Source organism: Antechinus flavipes, chromosome 1 (genome assembly GCF_016432865.1).
Source record: "Antechinus flavipes isolate AdamAnt ecotype Samford, QLD, Australia chromosome 1, AdamAnt_v2, whole genome shotgun sequence".
NCBI lineage: Eukaryota > Metazoa > Chordata > Mammalia > Dasyuromorphia > Dasyuridae > Antechinus > Antechinus flavipes.
The window spans coordinates 331,934,496-331,951,915 of record NC_067398.1 but is presented as its reverse complement, the minus strand read 5'-3'; the positions used below and the strand labels follow the sequence as shown (position 1 = coordinate 331,951,915).

At 33.7% G+C, this 17,420-nt stretch overlaps 1 protein-coding gene across 9 annotated transcripts in view; it reads right to left on the bottom strand.

Annotated features, from left to right (window-relative positions):
- TNRC6A (trinucleotide repeat containing adaptor 6A) overlaps positions 1-17,420 on the bottom strand; it is a 116,088-nt gene that overhangs the window by 50,946 nt on the left and 47,722 nt on the right. The window lies entirely within an intron of this gene.

Below are 17,420 nucleotides of genomic sequence, written 5' to 3'. Positions count from 1 at the left end.
CAATTTATTGTATCCTTACCTGTTTCTTCCTTCTATTGAATAACCACTTAAAATAAAAGAGTAAGTAGGGGGAAAGTTCAAACTTTTTTATGGAGGAAAAAATATTACTAAAGATAAATCAAAAAAATCAACAACTGAAAGAGGCTTAAAAGCTTTGATAATCAAAGAAATGCAAATTAAACCAACTCTATGATACATTTTCCCCTCTTCACTTAAATAGGTAAAGATGGAAAACAGGTCTACTACCCTATATGAAATTATATTTTGCATGGAAAGCAGACTTTCTATGGAAGTTTTATAGCAGGACATTGATAATGATTATCTAAGATAAAAAAGTATGGATAGTTTATTATTCCCACAGCTACCAACAATATCCACATAACAGCATATATGAAAGTTAAATACTGACGTATGGAATAGACAATAAAAGCTACCTACTAGCTCAAAGAAATATGGATAGACATATGAAATCATGCCATTATAAAAGAGAGAAAAACAATATACCCTTACCATAATTATATATAACAAAAACCAAATAGCAACAAATTTCATGGACAATACTGATGATAACTTTATTGAAATTAATATAGTTTTAAATTCTTTTTAATCAACTGAAAAATAACAAAAGAGTGTAGTTGCATATACAACCATTTGAAACCATGCTTTTATGTTTCTTTCTTTCATTTGGGTGGCTCTAAAGTTTGGCTTTTTCTTTTTTTATTACTTTTCTTTGGAAATTATTTTTCAGGGTACCTATTTGTATCATTTTCCTCACATAATCTCCTTGTTCATATATCTAAACACTTGTATAGAATCTAGCTTAATTTCTCTTAGCAATAGTCTTTTTTTTTTAAAGTACTTTTTTAATAATATATTTCTCTTTACAGGTCCATTGTAATAGAGCCAGAACTAAGTCAGGGCAATTAAGATTTTGCTCAAAAGTGGCAAATTTCAAAGGTATTAATAGTATTTACAATCTTTCAACACTACAAAAACAATAGACTTGGCATCTAGTTGGCAAAAATAATGAGTTAAAATAGGAAACCACCATATGTCAAGCTGGAGTGAGCTTGTTTAGTGTCCTGCTTCCTCCCACCCTTCTTAGCAAACTCTCCAATAGTAGTTGCAGTTACTTTTCTAGAGTCTCCCACTCCTGAAACCATGTTATTAAATCATGTCAGCAATAGTCTTTAATAATAGTATCTATCTCATGAGACTGTTGTGAGGATCCAATGAAATAAAATATATAAAATAGTTTGCAAACTTTAGAGCATCATATAAATGTTCATTGTTATCCTCTTGCTCTGTGCTAAACACTGGAGAAACAAAGACAAAAAGAAATAGGCCCTATCCTCAAGGGTGAGAACATGTATGTTTATAGGTATATTTAAAACATACACAAAATAAAGGCTAAGTGATTGGAAAGATCAGCAAAGACATCATGCAGAAGGTATTACTTTAAATTGCCTTGATATGAAGAGAGTATCAGAAATTGAGAATGAGTGGGATTACTCCAAAAATAGGTCATACCCAAAGCAAATTCAGGGGCACAGGAAATGAAGTGCTATGTAGGAAAATAGGTCTGAACCACAGAATATGTGAAGGAGGCTGTAAAAGAAACAGGCTATAAAATGCTTCAATGCCAAACAGGAGTTTCTATTTATTTCTAGGATAAAACATAAAATCACTTAAATAAATTATTTCTGCTACATTTATAAGAAATATTAAACATATGTTTTTTGCTTAGAGATAAAGCCCTATTTCTTTATTTACATAGCTTTAGTGCTGAAATGGAGCACAGGGCTCACATAATCCACATGAAGAGATCTTAACCTCAAACAGCTAGCTGGTAAAGCAAAGATTCCAAGTCACACATTCTAACTCTAACAAAAGCTATTCTTATTAAACTAAAGAGCAATGATAATCAAGTATATGAACTACAAAATATTTGTGAGGGAAACTAATTTTATATCTATCTATCCATCTACCTATCTATTATGGATCCATTTATATCTCCACAAATGCTTTCACATATATAATATGGTTCAGTGTACTGGACTGAGCACTGAAAAATACAAATTTTAATCTTACTTCTGTCACTAATTTACTGACTGACACTGGATAAATCCTTTCACTTCCCTGGCCTTACTTTTCTCTTCTGCCCAGTGTAATATGAAAAATTGTAGATATGCAATCAGAGGGTCTGGGTTCAAATCCCAGGAAAAAGGGAAAGGAATAAGCATTTAAATAGTACCTATTATTTGCCAGGAGGTGTGTGAAGCACTTTACAATTACTATTTCATTTAATACTCATAACAACCCTGCAAGTACTGTTATTGTCCCCATCTTCTAGTTGAGAAAACTTTAGGCAAACAAAAGTGAAATGATTTTTGCCCAGTCAGAGAGCTGGAAAGTATCTGCGGCTAGAATCAAACTCCTGTCTTCTTGATCCCAGGCCCAGCACCCTATCTACTGTATAACCAGGGGCCTCCAGAATTCTGATAATTATTAATTAGCTATGACCATGAGCAAGTCATTTCAGATCTCTAAGCCTCAGTTTTTCCATCTATAAAAGGCAAATAAAGTTATATATTACTATCTCATAGGACTTTGTGAAAGAAGATCTTTTATAAAACTTTAAGGGCCTACACAAAATATGAATTATCAATATCATGGTGTTTTTTTAAAAAAAACAATTCCACATACAATTTTCTTCTACTTCAGACATTCAATATCAATATTCTAAGTCATTGTCAGAAAAAAATCTGTAGTTTAAATGTACTGTAATGTTCTCCTAAGTAGATATTCAGTTATATTACTATTCCTGTGCTTAACAAATCTCTATTTTCATAATGAAGAATTATTTAAGGATCTGATTAAATTGGCAAAAATTCATATTTGGAACCAGTCATAGAGAATAGAACTAGAAGGAACCTGAGAAGTCAACCAATCTAATTAAATCTCAATTTAAAGTTACAGAAATTTAGCCCCAGAAAGGTTAAGATGCCTAACCTAAAAGCTTCACCACAATTATGCAACAATGACAATACTAGATCTCAGGTCAAAGCAATTGATCAATGAACAAGCATTAATTTGAGGGCTCAAGCACGAGCTAAATACTATGGACATAAAGCATTTTTATATAAGTAAACAGAGAAGAGAAAAAATTAGAAAAAGTGATTGGGTGGGGTGTCTCCCTAAGAGGGATCAGTAAAGGAGGTAGGGCCCCAGAAATAGAGATCAGGAAGAAGAACACTTTGGCAAGAGGGACATTGGGTTCTACAGGGAAGGTCCCTGAGAAAAGGCCATTTGATGCCTGTTAACCAACCCCCCAACTCTAAGTTGGTTAGTTCTTTCACTGTGCTAAACCATCTTTTTGAAATTCCAACTAGTAATCAGGCCTAAATAACAAATTTGACTATTTTAATTCTTCTTTGATCTTTTAAAATGAACCAACCAGGTATTTATGATGTAGAAGTAATGCTACCTCAGTCAGTTCACTTTAACCTAACTAGGCCTCAGTTTATTCATCTACAAAATAAAAGACTTGGATGAAATGATCTTAGAGATCCAGTCTATGAAGTCGTTATTTTTACATTTATGTTCTTTATGTTTATTTTGTGTACACACACCCAGCAAGACCCAGCCCTCCCTCCCAATCTCTGATTACCAGAAGTTTATATATTAACAGGGGAGACATATCTATTATTCATCCATCCATCTATCTTTTTTTCTCTTCCTTGTTAGTAAAAGGTCAATATAAGCAAAGTACTTAAAAATCTATTAATCATGGGTGTTAGCATGGGGTCTGCGTACTTGTTCTGAATATTTTGATAACTATATTTCAATATAATTGGTTTTTGATAACTATATTTCAATATAATTGGTTTCCTTTATAATTCTCTGTATTCTGAGAAGGAATCCATCAGAATGCTAAAGAAGCCAATGATATAAAAAAATGTAAGAACCCCTGTGGGTTAAGGGCAACAGTGTTCCAAGAAAAAATTTGTTGTGGATTTAAGCTTAGAGGAAACAGACACGACATGGACCATGGAAACGGTTGACAAAAGATACTATAAGTTTAGATAAAGATTGAGAGTAAAGCAGCGAAGATCAGAACCCATTGCAACATTACTGAATTTTAAAATTATAATGGATCTTCGGGTGCATTTGAAACAGAGTCATGGCTAAGTCCCTGGCTTTCTGACTCTTAGCTTCTACCAAGTGGAATGAGAATTGTTTGTTTGGAAGAAAATGGTTTAAACAAAAGATGATTTTACAGTTTGGTGGATAAGGAAATTAGGCTAAACAAGCAAATAGGGTCAGATTACAGAAGACCTCAATATCAAAGTTTTAATTCAGATTTAATGTAAACAGTAGCTAATCATAGGCAGGAACTTATATGAAATAGCAAAAGTAGTATTTAAGTGCTATGCAGTATAAATTAAGAAGAAGGGATAAGTTTTTTCTTCAGTAGTCTGAATGATGCAGGTTGTGGTCCCTTTAAGAAACTAGTCCTTTCAGATTGATTTATTCCTTTCTGATTCCCAACCCCTCCTAGTTGACCCATTATCAATTCCGGAAGCTAGGACATCTGATTCACAAATCCTGGTCATCATCCCTCTAATTTCCAATAAGAGAACTGGGCTGTCCCAGCCCCTATTCTAATGATCTGTTTAGGTTTCCCAACCCCCACCAAGCAAATTCAAGCCCCCATTAAAACCCATCTAGGAGCCAACTTGGGACTCCACCCACAGGCCCCTTTAGCTGAATCTCTCATTATAAAAGAGTCAAGCTGGAACCCTCTCTTTGCAGAGGTTCCAAACATGCCAGCCTTACGCTTGGCATGCCAAGGAGCCTCTTTCCACTAGAACCATATTTCCGGAGCCCTCCTCTCTTTATTCTCACCTATTTCTTTAACTAGACTTAACCTTATTTCCAATCCTCATAATAAATCTCTTTTATCAATCTAGGTTTTTGGATCTGTAAATTCCTTTACAGAGGACTCTTGCACCCCTACCAGACCTTATTTAACTCTGTATCCTTGCACTGAATCCAAAGAGGTTGCAGGGGAGCTCTATTTGACTCCCTGTACCCTAAACCTGCCATCAGATCTCAATTAAATCCTAATTTCATTTAGGTACCCCAAATCTAGACCTTATCATGAAGACTTGGTTCTTCTTTGGAAGCTAAAGCCAAGTAGGGGTGAACCCTCACTTCAGCAGGCTATTAGCACCATTACAAATTCCTGAAATGGCTGTCTACTCTACTTTCATCCTTCACACTCACAGAGGACAAAATTAATGCCTTCATTAAAGGGGCAGGTGTGTAAATGTGGACCCATTCTGGCCTGATTGTTTGCAAAGGCCCTGAACAATGTAAACGTTAGAAGTCTCATCTGCAATGCAGGAGCTGGTGGACCTATCCCAGCAGCTGGTAGTGCAGCCCTTGGTAGGAAGAATAGGAAGCAAAAAAAAAGAATCTGAGGAATCCGATGAAGACATGGACTTTGGTCTGTTTGACTATATATATTTTTGTAACATTAAATTAAAAGTTCATCAAATTAAAAAAAAAGAAGAAAGGATTAAATCTAGGATAAAGGAAGGAAAAAGGTTGAAGCTATTATATAAAATAGGTACGAAATCCAGAAAGTCTAATAAACCACTAGGTTTCAAAGCAGAAGACTATGTTGATCCAGGAATTCCAAATTGGAAGAAGATTTTAAAGGAAGTATAATGAATGGGTCAAACATCTTACAGGGGGAAAAAAAAAAAAAGAGAGAGAGAGAGAGAGAATCTCTTAGGAAGAGGAGAGAATAAAGAGGAAGATGTCTCATAAGGAAGTGCAGAGTAAAGGATGAACAAACTAAGAAGAAAAAGGGTCAAAGAGCTTAATGCCATCATTCCCAAGAAATCAGCTATATGATGATGACTAAGTTGATCATTTTACAGTTTAGAATATTAAAACCCAAAGAGTCATTTGTCACATGTCATGTCACTTGCCACACAAAGAGTAAATTGAGGTTCGATCTTCAACTGAAAATTTAGTGCTCTCTGTACTACACAAGCTCCTCCTCATATCACTTTTAGGCTTATTTGAAAATTTTTCTCAGTGTCAAAATGATATCTCCTTTCTTCCCCAAACCTCTCCATAAAACATCATTCCCAATATTTTCCCCAATTTAATCCCTTTGAATTTACTTATCCACATCAGTGTTACTACAATTATCAGAGTTCACCCAGAGTTTAAACTTTGGAAGGCCTCTTTGATGTTCATTTTCAATACCCAAACAATCACCAAGTCCTAATGATTTTTTTCTCCTTCAACTCTTAAATCTACATTCTATATTTCTAGTATGCTAGCCTAGTTTGGATAGTCAGTTTGCTTTCTTCTTAGGATAACAATTTATTTGGCAAACAGAATGGAATATGATAGACAACATTTTTCAAAAAGTTAAAAGTACTTGCATTTCAAATTGCTCAATAACTTTAGTGTCTACAATTGAGACAAATATCATTAGTAATCAAAATTGATTAAAACAAAACAAAACAATTGTGTTCATAAATCTCTAATGAATTTTGAGGACACTATCTCTAAAAAAAGAGAATTATAGATAATTACAAGGTTCTAATACTTAGACTGCCCTGTGATTTTCTTAGGAAGAACAAGTGATCAGAATTTATTGTTATTTCTTTTTCTCTTCTTTAAATCTCTGCCCCAGTGATCAAAGCATCTTTTGTGTGAGGGAGATAGAATTCAATATAACACCTACCAAAAACAGCAAGTGAAACTATTTTCTCCCAAGCAATTCTTTTTGTGATGAATCTGAATCTGCCTCTATAAACTTTTTGATTGTCAGTAGAGCCTCTCTAAGCAACTATGTTTAGTAACTTTGTTACCCAAATAAATTTTTATGGTACACAGACTGGTTTGAAAGGAACAATAGGGAAGTATGGTTAATCCCATTTGTATTTTAGCATGTATACTACCTGGATTATGAATGAAAAAATAAGAATCTGTGTCACCATAAATAAAGATTTTAATGAACTTAAAGTGCCTGAAAACAGTATCTGCAGTAATATAAATGAAATATTATTAAAATGGAGCTAAATGGAATGACCTCATTTTTTCTTCCTTCAGGGGGATTTTTAATCTGCAGGAACTTTTTTTTAAAACTAAATTTTGGTAATGTCATAAAAGTCTTGGTGCAGTTAGATTAATAATCTAAAACTGACTTTTGGGACACCTTGAATTTCAAAGTAACTATTTTTCTATGTACTTTGTATTATGTACTATACTTTTTTTTTTTTTTTTTAAAGAAGGGATCCACAATGCAAAAATAACCACTGTTTTAGATAGTAGCATGTTTTCAAGACACACCTGATGCTTAATGTCCCCACATCCTGCAGTAAAACTGAAATGCTGTGCTAATTCATTTTGCTCAACTATTTATTCTATTCTATTTGGGGATGAGACTGGTAGATACACACACACAAACACACACACACATTTAAATAACTAGTATAAAAACAAAATAAATCAAAAATTTTGAAAATCATAGACTTACATATATTCCATATAATATCCATATAGAAACTTATTCCACATCACTAAGAATAACAAAAATTTTATCAGCAAGGTTTATAGTTCAGTGGAAACAATTCTAAGAGTTACTTCTCACTGCAATATACTGAGTCAAGAAAATTACTGTTTTACCTGACAACTAAAATGAACAAGCAATTTACAATCAAAGACAAATAACCTTTGAAAAAATAATCTATAACTCTTAAATATTTTCATAGCAAAGAGTCCAACTTTATTGCCTTTATTCCAGGGGTTTATTGTAATATCTCAGTATTTTTTAGGATAATTTCTAATCCCTCTGAAAAACACCTGTGTGCATTTGTGTTGTCTTTTTAAAATAGGGTAAATCTACTTAACTGATTGGCATACTATCCAATCTAGTAGCATGGCTATATAGGATCAAATATAGTATTTTCCAGGGAGGCAATCTCACTTATAAGCTCCTAACTTTATGAGTTATCAATGTAAGTCTAATTCTAACATACATTAGATGAGACTCTAAGTAAGTCACCTAACTTCCTGGAGCTTCAGTTTCTTCATATACAAAAACTGGGATGATAATCCTTGTGCTACATTTCTTCGAAGGTTGCTGTGAACAAGTAATGCAAAAATGAAAGTTAATTATGAGTATTTCTACCACATAAATTAAAGGGAATTTGAAAAAATAAACTCACTTTCCAAAAGGCATTGATGAAATATGCTTAAGTACCAAAGTCATATAGGCATTTAAAATCACTTGATTTGAAACAAAATTTTCTGCCAATTAATGTTTAAGAAATTAATCTGAGCATTAAGGAGTTTTTAAGGCTATTTTTAATGAGAGACAAAGACCATAAGCAAGACAAAATGTATAACAAAGAAACAATGCTGAGATCAGTATTTTCTAATATTCTTCAGATGGTTCAGTGAACTGAATTATTTCTTAATTATTTCTGTACATGTTACATGAGTAACATGTCTACTTAAGACAACAGATCAACAGAAAAGACTCATGCTTTTCACCTTCAAAGAATCACTTTTACATAAGCTATACATGCAGGAGAAAAAATGTTTTAGTTTAGAAACAAAGTTTGAAAAGCAATTAAGTCAAGTTAATTCTAGTTCAATTAAATTCAATAAGTATAGTGCTTATGATGTCCTGGATACATTATTAGGCACTGGAGACACAAACCCAAAACAAAACAGTTCCTGCCCTCAAGGAGGGCTGGAATTAAATAACATGTACAAGGTAACAATGGGAGATAAGAAACTTGTAGTGGGAGATGATAGCTGCAGTTCAATCTTGAAAGAAGCTAAGGATTCCAAGGCTGCTGGGATTGACTTGCCAAGAGTCACACAGCTAGGAAGTATTAAATGTCTGAGACTAAATTTGAATGCAGGTCCTCTGACTTCAGGGCTGATGCTCTATCCACTGCACCATCTAGCTGCCCCTAAGAAATACCCAATCCATAGAATGATGGTATAGACTTAGATTTTTTTTTTCTTGCTGAGGCAATTGGGATTAAGTGATTTGCCCAAGGTCACACAGTTAGGAAGTGTTAAGTGGCTGAGGCCAGATTTGAATTCAGGTTCTACTGAATTCTGGGCTGGTGCTCTATCCACTGCACCACTCAACTATCCCCAAATAAAATTTTATAGATCTGAATGTGATTAACATTTGCAAAAAACCAAAGAAACAAGAAAAAAGACAAACCCCCAAACCAAAAATAAACAAAAAAGATTTTAGATTGAGCTCTCTAAAAATCGTGCTTTAAAATACATCCTGGAAAAGTAACATAAACATACACTGATTATTGATTTTTAGATTAAATGTTGATAAATGTAAACTTTGCTTAGTATTGCTTCTTTTAAATTTATGTGGCATTGACTCCACAAAGAAAAAACTGCTAAGACACTGAAAACAGAATGAAAAAAGTAACAGGTGATAGGTTCTTATGAAGTTTCATTCTAAAACAATAGCCAAAAAAAAAAAGAAAAATGCTTTAAGGGAAAAAAGTAGAATAATAATCACCTGTCAATAGTTGTTAAACTATGAGAACAAGATTTAGTACAAATTTATTAAAATTAAGATTTTTGTTTTTAGCAAAACTTTTACTTCAAAACCTCCAATTATTCACAACTAAATCAGTAACGTTTTAATTTCCCAATTTGAAAAAATTAATAGTTAAGAGTCCTAACTTTTTACAACTTCAATTCACAATTCACAAATGACATTTGAGTCAAATTATTTTTAAAGCAGGATTGTCAACTGTAGTCAAAATATTCTCAATGATACAAAAGATATTTCAGAGATAACTTTCAATTAATGTGATTCACAATGTCTTCTGGATTAAAAAAATCTTCCTAGATGGCTGATAAAAGTTTAAAATGTGTAACAATTACTGGATTTTAAAGTAACTTGTTTATAAAACATACTATATGATTGTAGTCTTAATAGTAAGATGAAAAGTTATATTTTTCAAACGCAATTCAAACATTTAGTAAGTGCCTACAAAATACAAAGCAAAACACCATGCAACTATATCCTTTAAAAAATCCCAATTATTCCTGTTGCTCTACTACAACAAAAATTAAACCACTTCCCTAAGAGGCCATTATCCACTGGTGACTGAGTTTTCCTACAATTAACAACAATGATATCAAATAAGGACACAATTTCACAAGGCACAAACCTGAGAAGGCCCTCAAAGTAAGTTAAGAGAGACTTTACTTGGAGAGATTCCAAAAAAACTTCCAACTTCTGTTGCTTTCCCACTCTGCAGATTTCATTAGAAAATGGAGGAGAAGCATGGTGTCATTTTACTGCTAGAAAAGTAATGCTTGCCAACTTCTCCACTAGTAGGAGCCTAGTGACTTGAATTCTTCCTTCCAATTAAAAAAAAAAAAAAAGGCAGCTGCTTCAATGAGTCAGAGCAGTTTTACTCAAATAAAATCAGCCTGCAAATCAAATTCGTTAAAAACAAACAACACAACACTATCATAAAAATTCTCTTTCTGTTAAAAATGAGCATATTGGATATATTATATAATAATTTTCCCTGCATGTCATAAAAAGTCAGTTCTGGAATGCTGAAAGGGCAAATAGAGAAACTCTTGGCTTTCAAGCTGATATACATAGGATCCAGGGCTAGAATTTTTGCTGTGGGAAAATGGCCACAGCTTTGAGTCCAGAAAGCTGATCTGGAAAACATCTACACTATTTGCAGATCCATTAACCTCTGTGTGTCCATGCTAGGCTTTCAAGAATAGCTTTTTCAAATAAATTTAGGCATAAATTTGGCTTACTAAAATGGAAAAGTCAAAAAGCACAGCCTGATATAATTTATAAAGTCACAATTTAATAGTTAATATTTTTTCAAAAATTGCCCAAACTAGAGAATGCTTCAAGTGAAATAGTTTTCAAACAATAAAACAAAGTAAAGGGATTTACATTTAAATCTAATCTAGTTTTAACATTTTAAAAAAATATTAGGCTGAAATTACACTCATTAATGAAAATAAAAGCATATCTGACATACTTATGTCCTATACAGCTATATATATAGCTATAAATATCAAAGATAATTCTTATTATATAAGAGAGTAAGTGGTCTCCTTTCCCAGGTAGAGTCTACCTTCCTTACTTACATTAACTTGTTCATCTCTACCCTGTAAAAAAAAAAAAAAGGCAGGAATGCCATAATATACACAACTAAGTACAGGAGGTCCAAAAGTCTTAGTGCAGGTTTAAAATATTAAAGCTTAATACCTTCAAAAACAGTTTAGTTTTTAGTTTCAAAGTTCTAAGTTATTCAATGTTAAAACTGCTTAAAACTTTTTGAATACCTTGGACCTTTCTCAGAATAAGACATGGGCAACAAGAGCCTTTCATGTCTTAGTCTACCTGGACAAGGTTTAGTATATAATCACCTCATACCAAATTCTATTCTATACTATGGAGAGATGTTGTTCCAGCACAAAGTCTCCGCCCCTTACAAAATGTATTGTAAATTAAAGCAAATATATAACTCTCTCACAAAGTCCTAACATTAAATATACATTTATTTAGTATTTTCCCCCAAACCCTCAAAACATTTTGCTAAAAGTCTAACTTACAAGGTGATAGGGATAGAAGAAAGAACAAAGTTTCTTTTCCTTAGGGGCTTACAACCTAATGAGAGGAGTTAAAAACTCCTCTACAAAAACTGTTACACACTGAGAAAATAATAAGTCAATGGAGGTTAAACAGGACTCATATAAGTACTCTGTATGGACAAAGGGACGTACTGGACAATGAAGAAACTACAAAGCAAAGGCTGTTTCTGTCCCAAGAGCTTTGGGTAAGACAAAACATGAAGACCAAAAAGAAAAACAAAGTGACAGCTTTGAGGAAGGAAGGGATCTAGGGAGGGCCCAGGGAAGGAGCAGCAGAAAAGGCTTTCTGAGGGAACTCTTCATTGGCAGTGGGGAAAGTGGGAGGGTAAAGAAGAAATTCCATGGCTTTGAGCCATCCCAGAGAAGAGAAACTATGAAATGCCAGAACATTCTGAATCTATTTGTAGACAGTGAGGATTCCAGGTGAGTGAGAGATTTTTTTTTTGGTCTGAAAGAACTATACTGATTCTTATGTATAGGAATATTAAATCATAAATGGAAGAAGAGAACTAATGAATTCTCAAGAAAAATTAATGTCAACCTAAATTTTAAAAAGAACACACAATGACAAAGAAGGCTAAAATGGCTATTCTACAGAAATCATTAATCAGGATTTAAGTGCCTCCTCCTTCAAGACAGGAATAGTCCCGTATTTTCTTATAGCCCTTAACAATATACAACACGGTTGTCTAATTGATTTGTTTCATGAAGCTGAGAATAAAAGGAATCAAAAAAATTAAGCAATATCTGTGATGGCCATGAATCTGAGATTTCTTTAAAATCCCCCTTTTCCTCATCCTCCAATATTTAGCACACAGAGGAATACTGTTAATGTTCCTTGGATGCTGAGAATAAGAGTCCAAGCAGCTTTCAAAACACAATTTGGGTAGCTCTTTTTCCTGTTAAAATATTCAATAATCTTTTCAAACTAACTTCTCATAGTTTCCTTAATCCCTCTTCTCATGTTTCTCATATTAATTTGGTTTTTCTCTTCATCTCTGATATCCTTGCTTCTCCTTATTTTTCTAATAAAAATATTTAAAGAACCTATATTTGGATTCAATTAAACTAAAATCATCAATGCATCAACACATACTGAGACTCAGTTCAAAACTGCTAACAGAATTTTTACTCAATTCTGAAACTACATATTCTTTCTTTCTTTCTTTTTTTTTTTTTTTTTGCTGAGACAATTGGGGGTTAAGTGACTTGCCCAAGGTCACACAGCTAGGAAATGTCTGAGGTCATATTTGAACTCAGGTCCTTCTGAATTCAGAGCTGGTGCTCTATCCATTGTGCCACCTAGCTGTCCCCTACATATTATTTCCTTTAAAAAAATTATAAATTGTGATTAGGGATTGATTATGAGAAGCCTTAAGAGTTTTTTGAAGTCTAGATGGAGTTCTATCCCTTTGGATTTTCACTCTACATAAATTATCTTGTTAGATTTAAGAAAAAAAAAATCACCCAATACTGGCTTTTTGACAAAAGATTGCCATGATTTAAGTAGTATTAGGAAAAATTAGTTCAGCAGGAAAATATAAAATGGATTAGAGATAACATTAGAATGGAAAAGAGTATCACAAGAGGAATCAGGAGGCATGGATTGATTCTAACTTCATCTCTATCACTAATTACTACTAATTGTAGGAGTATGTGGAGGTCACTCTTCATTCAGAATCTTACCTCAGCTTCTTTTTATGTAAAATAAGAGTCAAATTAGATCATAAGGTTCTTCATCAGGCTCTAGACTGAGAGGATCTAGATTAAAATCCTACTTCTGACACTTATATAAACCTTGAAAAAGTAACAATCTCCTTAGGCTTCACTTTAGTCATCTGTGAAATGAGAAGTGTGTTATAGGGACTGAGGTCCTATGGTTCTAGATTTAAGATTCAAGAGATCTCTTTCAGCTCTGAATTCTATCCTTAAACAAAGAGAAAATAAAGAAGAGACCAACTAAGAAGAAATCACAATATTTCTGGATTTTCAATTTATTAACAACACTTTGCCACTACCTTCACTGCCCACTCTACCACATGTCCCCAACATATATACACACGATGTCACCTGAATTAACTTTTCCTTCAAAAAGTACTTGAATGTTGACATCCCTGAATTTCTTTTAGCCTTCTACAGCTATAACCTTCCTTAAGGCTATGGATTAACTGTATAAAGGTTAACTTGAGGGAATTAAATATAAACGACAAAAAAAGGCCTTCAGTTTCTCTTACTTTCCCGGCTTAGTTATACGTTTGACTTATTTTTTAATGTCTGAATCAAGACCCTCTCTAAACAATCAACATTCAAAGTCTTAGAACGATGTATATCTTATATATATCCTATATTAATTATACTTTTTCTCAAGCCTTCATTTCTCTCTACATTATTTCACATGGTTATTTAAATGATCATTTCTGTGCTAATAATTCTCAGATCTACTCATCCAGCCCTAACTTCTCTGTTGACCTCCAGTCTCACATCTTCAACTGCCAATTAGACATCTTGAACTAGGAACCTTCTACTCAACATGTTCAAAACTGAATTCATTACATTTTTCTCAAAACCCTTTTAACTTGCTTATTACCATTTAGGGTATCAACAACGTTTCAGTATAACAGGTTCACAAGTTGGGTCCCAACCTCAATTCTTCACTCTCTCACATTCCCTATATCCAATCTGTTTCCAAATAACTGGATTCAATCTTTGAAATATCTGGTATACACCTTCTTCTCTCCTTCAATATGGCCACCACTCTAATGGAAGCTCTTATCATCACAGCAAAAGCTGATTAGTTGGTTTCCATGCCTTAAATCTCTCCCTATACCAGTTCATTTTTCATTAGGAGAGTAATGTGATCTTTTAAAAATACAAATTGTTATCAAACTACCATCTTACCAAATAAACTATAGTAGTTCCTTATATCCAAGAGCAAATATAAAATTCCCTGACATTCAGTCTTTCATATCCTGACTTCCTACTTTTCCAGTCTTTACACCTTATTTATTCCCATGTATTCCACAATTCAACACCATCACACTCCTTGCTTTAAACCTTGGATAAGAGAACACATCTCTTCACTCTGGTCCTTTTCACTGGCTCTCCCCATGCCTAGAATTTTCTCCCTCTTCAACTGTTCTTCTTGGTTTCCCTGGGCTTCTTTCAAGTCTCAGAAAAAACAGCCTTCCTTCTGCAAAAAACTCTCTCCTCCTCCCATTTAATAGTATTTTATTTTTTCCAATACCTGCAAAGATAGTTTTAAAACTTGTTTTTATAAGATTTTGAGTTCCAAACTGTTTTCTCCCTCCTTTTATCTCTGCCCTTTCCAAGACACCAAGCAATCTGGTATAGGTTATACATGTACAATCATTTTAAACATAGTTCCATATTAATCATGTTGTGTAAGAAAAATAAGAACAAAAGGGAAAAACCATAAGAAAGAAAAAAAAAATTAAAGTGGAAATAGTATGCTTTGTTCTGCATTCAGTTTCCATAGTTCTCTCTGGATGAGGACGGCATGTTCCAGTCCAAGTCTACTGAAATTGTGTTGGATTACTAGATTGCTGAGAAGAGCTAAATCTATCATAGTTGATCATTACATAATCTTGCTGTTGTTGTGTACAAGGTTCTCCTGGTTCTGCTTACTTCACTCAACATCACTTCATCTAAGTCTTTCCAGAATTTTTTGAAATCAGCCTGCTCATCATTTCTTATAGAACAATAGTATTCTACTACATTCAGATACCACTATTGATCCATTCGCCAACTGATGGGCATCCATTCAATTTCTAATTCCTTGACACTGTAAAAAGAGCTGAAGATGCCTTTCTTCAGACTCCTTAATACTAGTATCTTCCCTCTACATAAAACTTACTATTTATATACCTTCTAAATACATAGTTGTTTATATGTTCTCTCTTTTCTTTAGTTTATGAGTTCCTTGAGGGCAGATTATCTCCCCCTCCCCCTTTTATTCTCGGGTTTAGCATAGTGATAGACACATGATGAATGCTTAACAAGTACTTGCTGAATGATTTGAATCCTGTGAAATAAATGCAATTTATGCAGAAGAGTTATGTATTTTATGAGGATAATTATTTTGCCAATTCTGGGGAGGATGAATTAGAGAGGAAGTCCAATTAGGAATATATTATGGGGCAGCTAGGTGGCGCAGTGGATACAGCATCGGCCCTGAAGTCAGGAGGACTTTAGTTCAAATCTAGTCTCAAACACTTAACACTTCCTAGCTGTGTGACCCTGGGCAAATCACTTAATCCCAATTGCCTCAGCAAAAAGAAAAAAAGAAAAAAAAAAAGGAGTATATTACCAAAGTCCAAGTAAGAAGTGATACAATCTTCTATGTACTAGGGTGGTACCTTTGTAAGCAGAATGAAGGAATATATTCCAGACATAAATAAGGAAAAGGGAAAAAAATCCACTAATACTGGAAACCTAGGTGATTAGAAAAATTATAATGTCTTCACAGAAATAGTAAAGTTTAAAGGAGGGAAGGTAATGAGTTCCATTTGCTTCCAAAGAGTTAAGAAGTCTGAGACATCCATTTAGAAATGTGTAGTAGAAAAAATAAAAAAGAAATGGGTAGCAGGTATTTGGTCAACGCTCTAATATTACAAAGCCTTCTCAGTTCAACCATCTTTGGCATCTCAAAGTTAATAAATGAAACCTTTACACCAGTAGGAGAAGGAATCCTCTCTTACTTGCATCAACCAGTACAGTTGTATGACTAAAAGGGTCACAGACTGAGAGTAGTCATTTTCTATCACAAATAGAGAAAAATGTCCTTGAGTCAAAACTGTCATACAAAATGAGGAACTGACTGGCTTGAAGATGTGACTTTCTGTTACAGTTTAAAATCTAAATTTGCTGAAAATATTTTCAGTGTAAATAAAATACTTCTTTACCATGCATGAGAAACTGATAAGAAGGATCAGATTATCAACAAAAGGATACCTTCTAAGAGAACATTATCTGATTATAAAAAGGAATAAACTGGGATTCAAATAGATCTTCTGAGGTCTCTACTTTTGATTTTAGTTTTTTCCTCTTTGCTTCCTATTGAGCAAGAAGATGAACCTATCATCCCTGCTGCTTCTCCATTACTTTCTATTCAGACATTCTAAGCAGAGAGATGGGCTCATATGATCTTCACTTCTGTGGGCAGAGATCAATATAAAGTTACAATTCTGATGAGCAATTCTTTAAGCACAGGTCATGTCAGACTGACCTAATTTCCTTTTTTTTTGGCAGGACCTGAGTAAATAAAGGGAATGTTGTGAATAACGTTTACTTAGATTTTTACAAAGCTTCTGACAAAGTATTTCATACCATTCTTGTAGAAAAGATGAAAAGATAGGAATGTGATGATAACATAATCAGGTACATGCAGAATGATATATGACTAGACTCAAATACTTGTAAATGAGTGAGCCTGGCAGGAGACTTCCAAAAAAAGACCCTAGGGATTTTTGCTTTGTCCTGTGCTCTCATAAAAGTGTTTCATGAGCTAATACAATCTTTGGTTGAATTAAGACGGACTAGGAAAGTAACTGGAGTAGAAAGATAAGAGCCCTATTGTCCTCTCCCCTAATCATAACACATATACAATACTGTTTTCAGTTCTAGGTGTATGGTTCTGACTAAATGGAAAATGTTCAGACGTGGGCAACCAGGAGGAAGAAGGG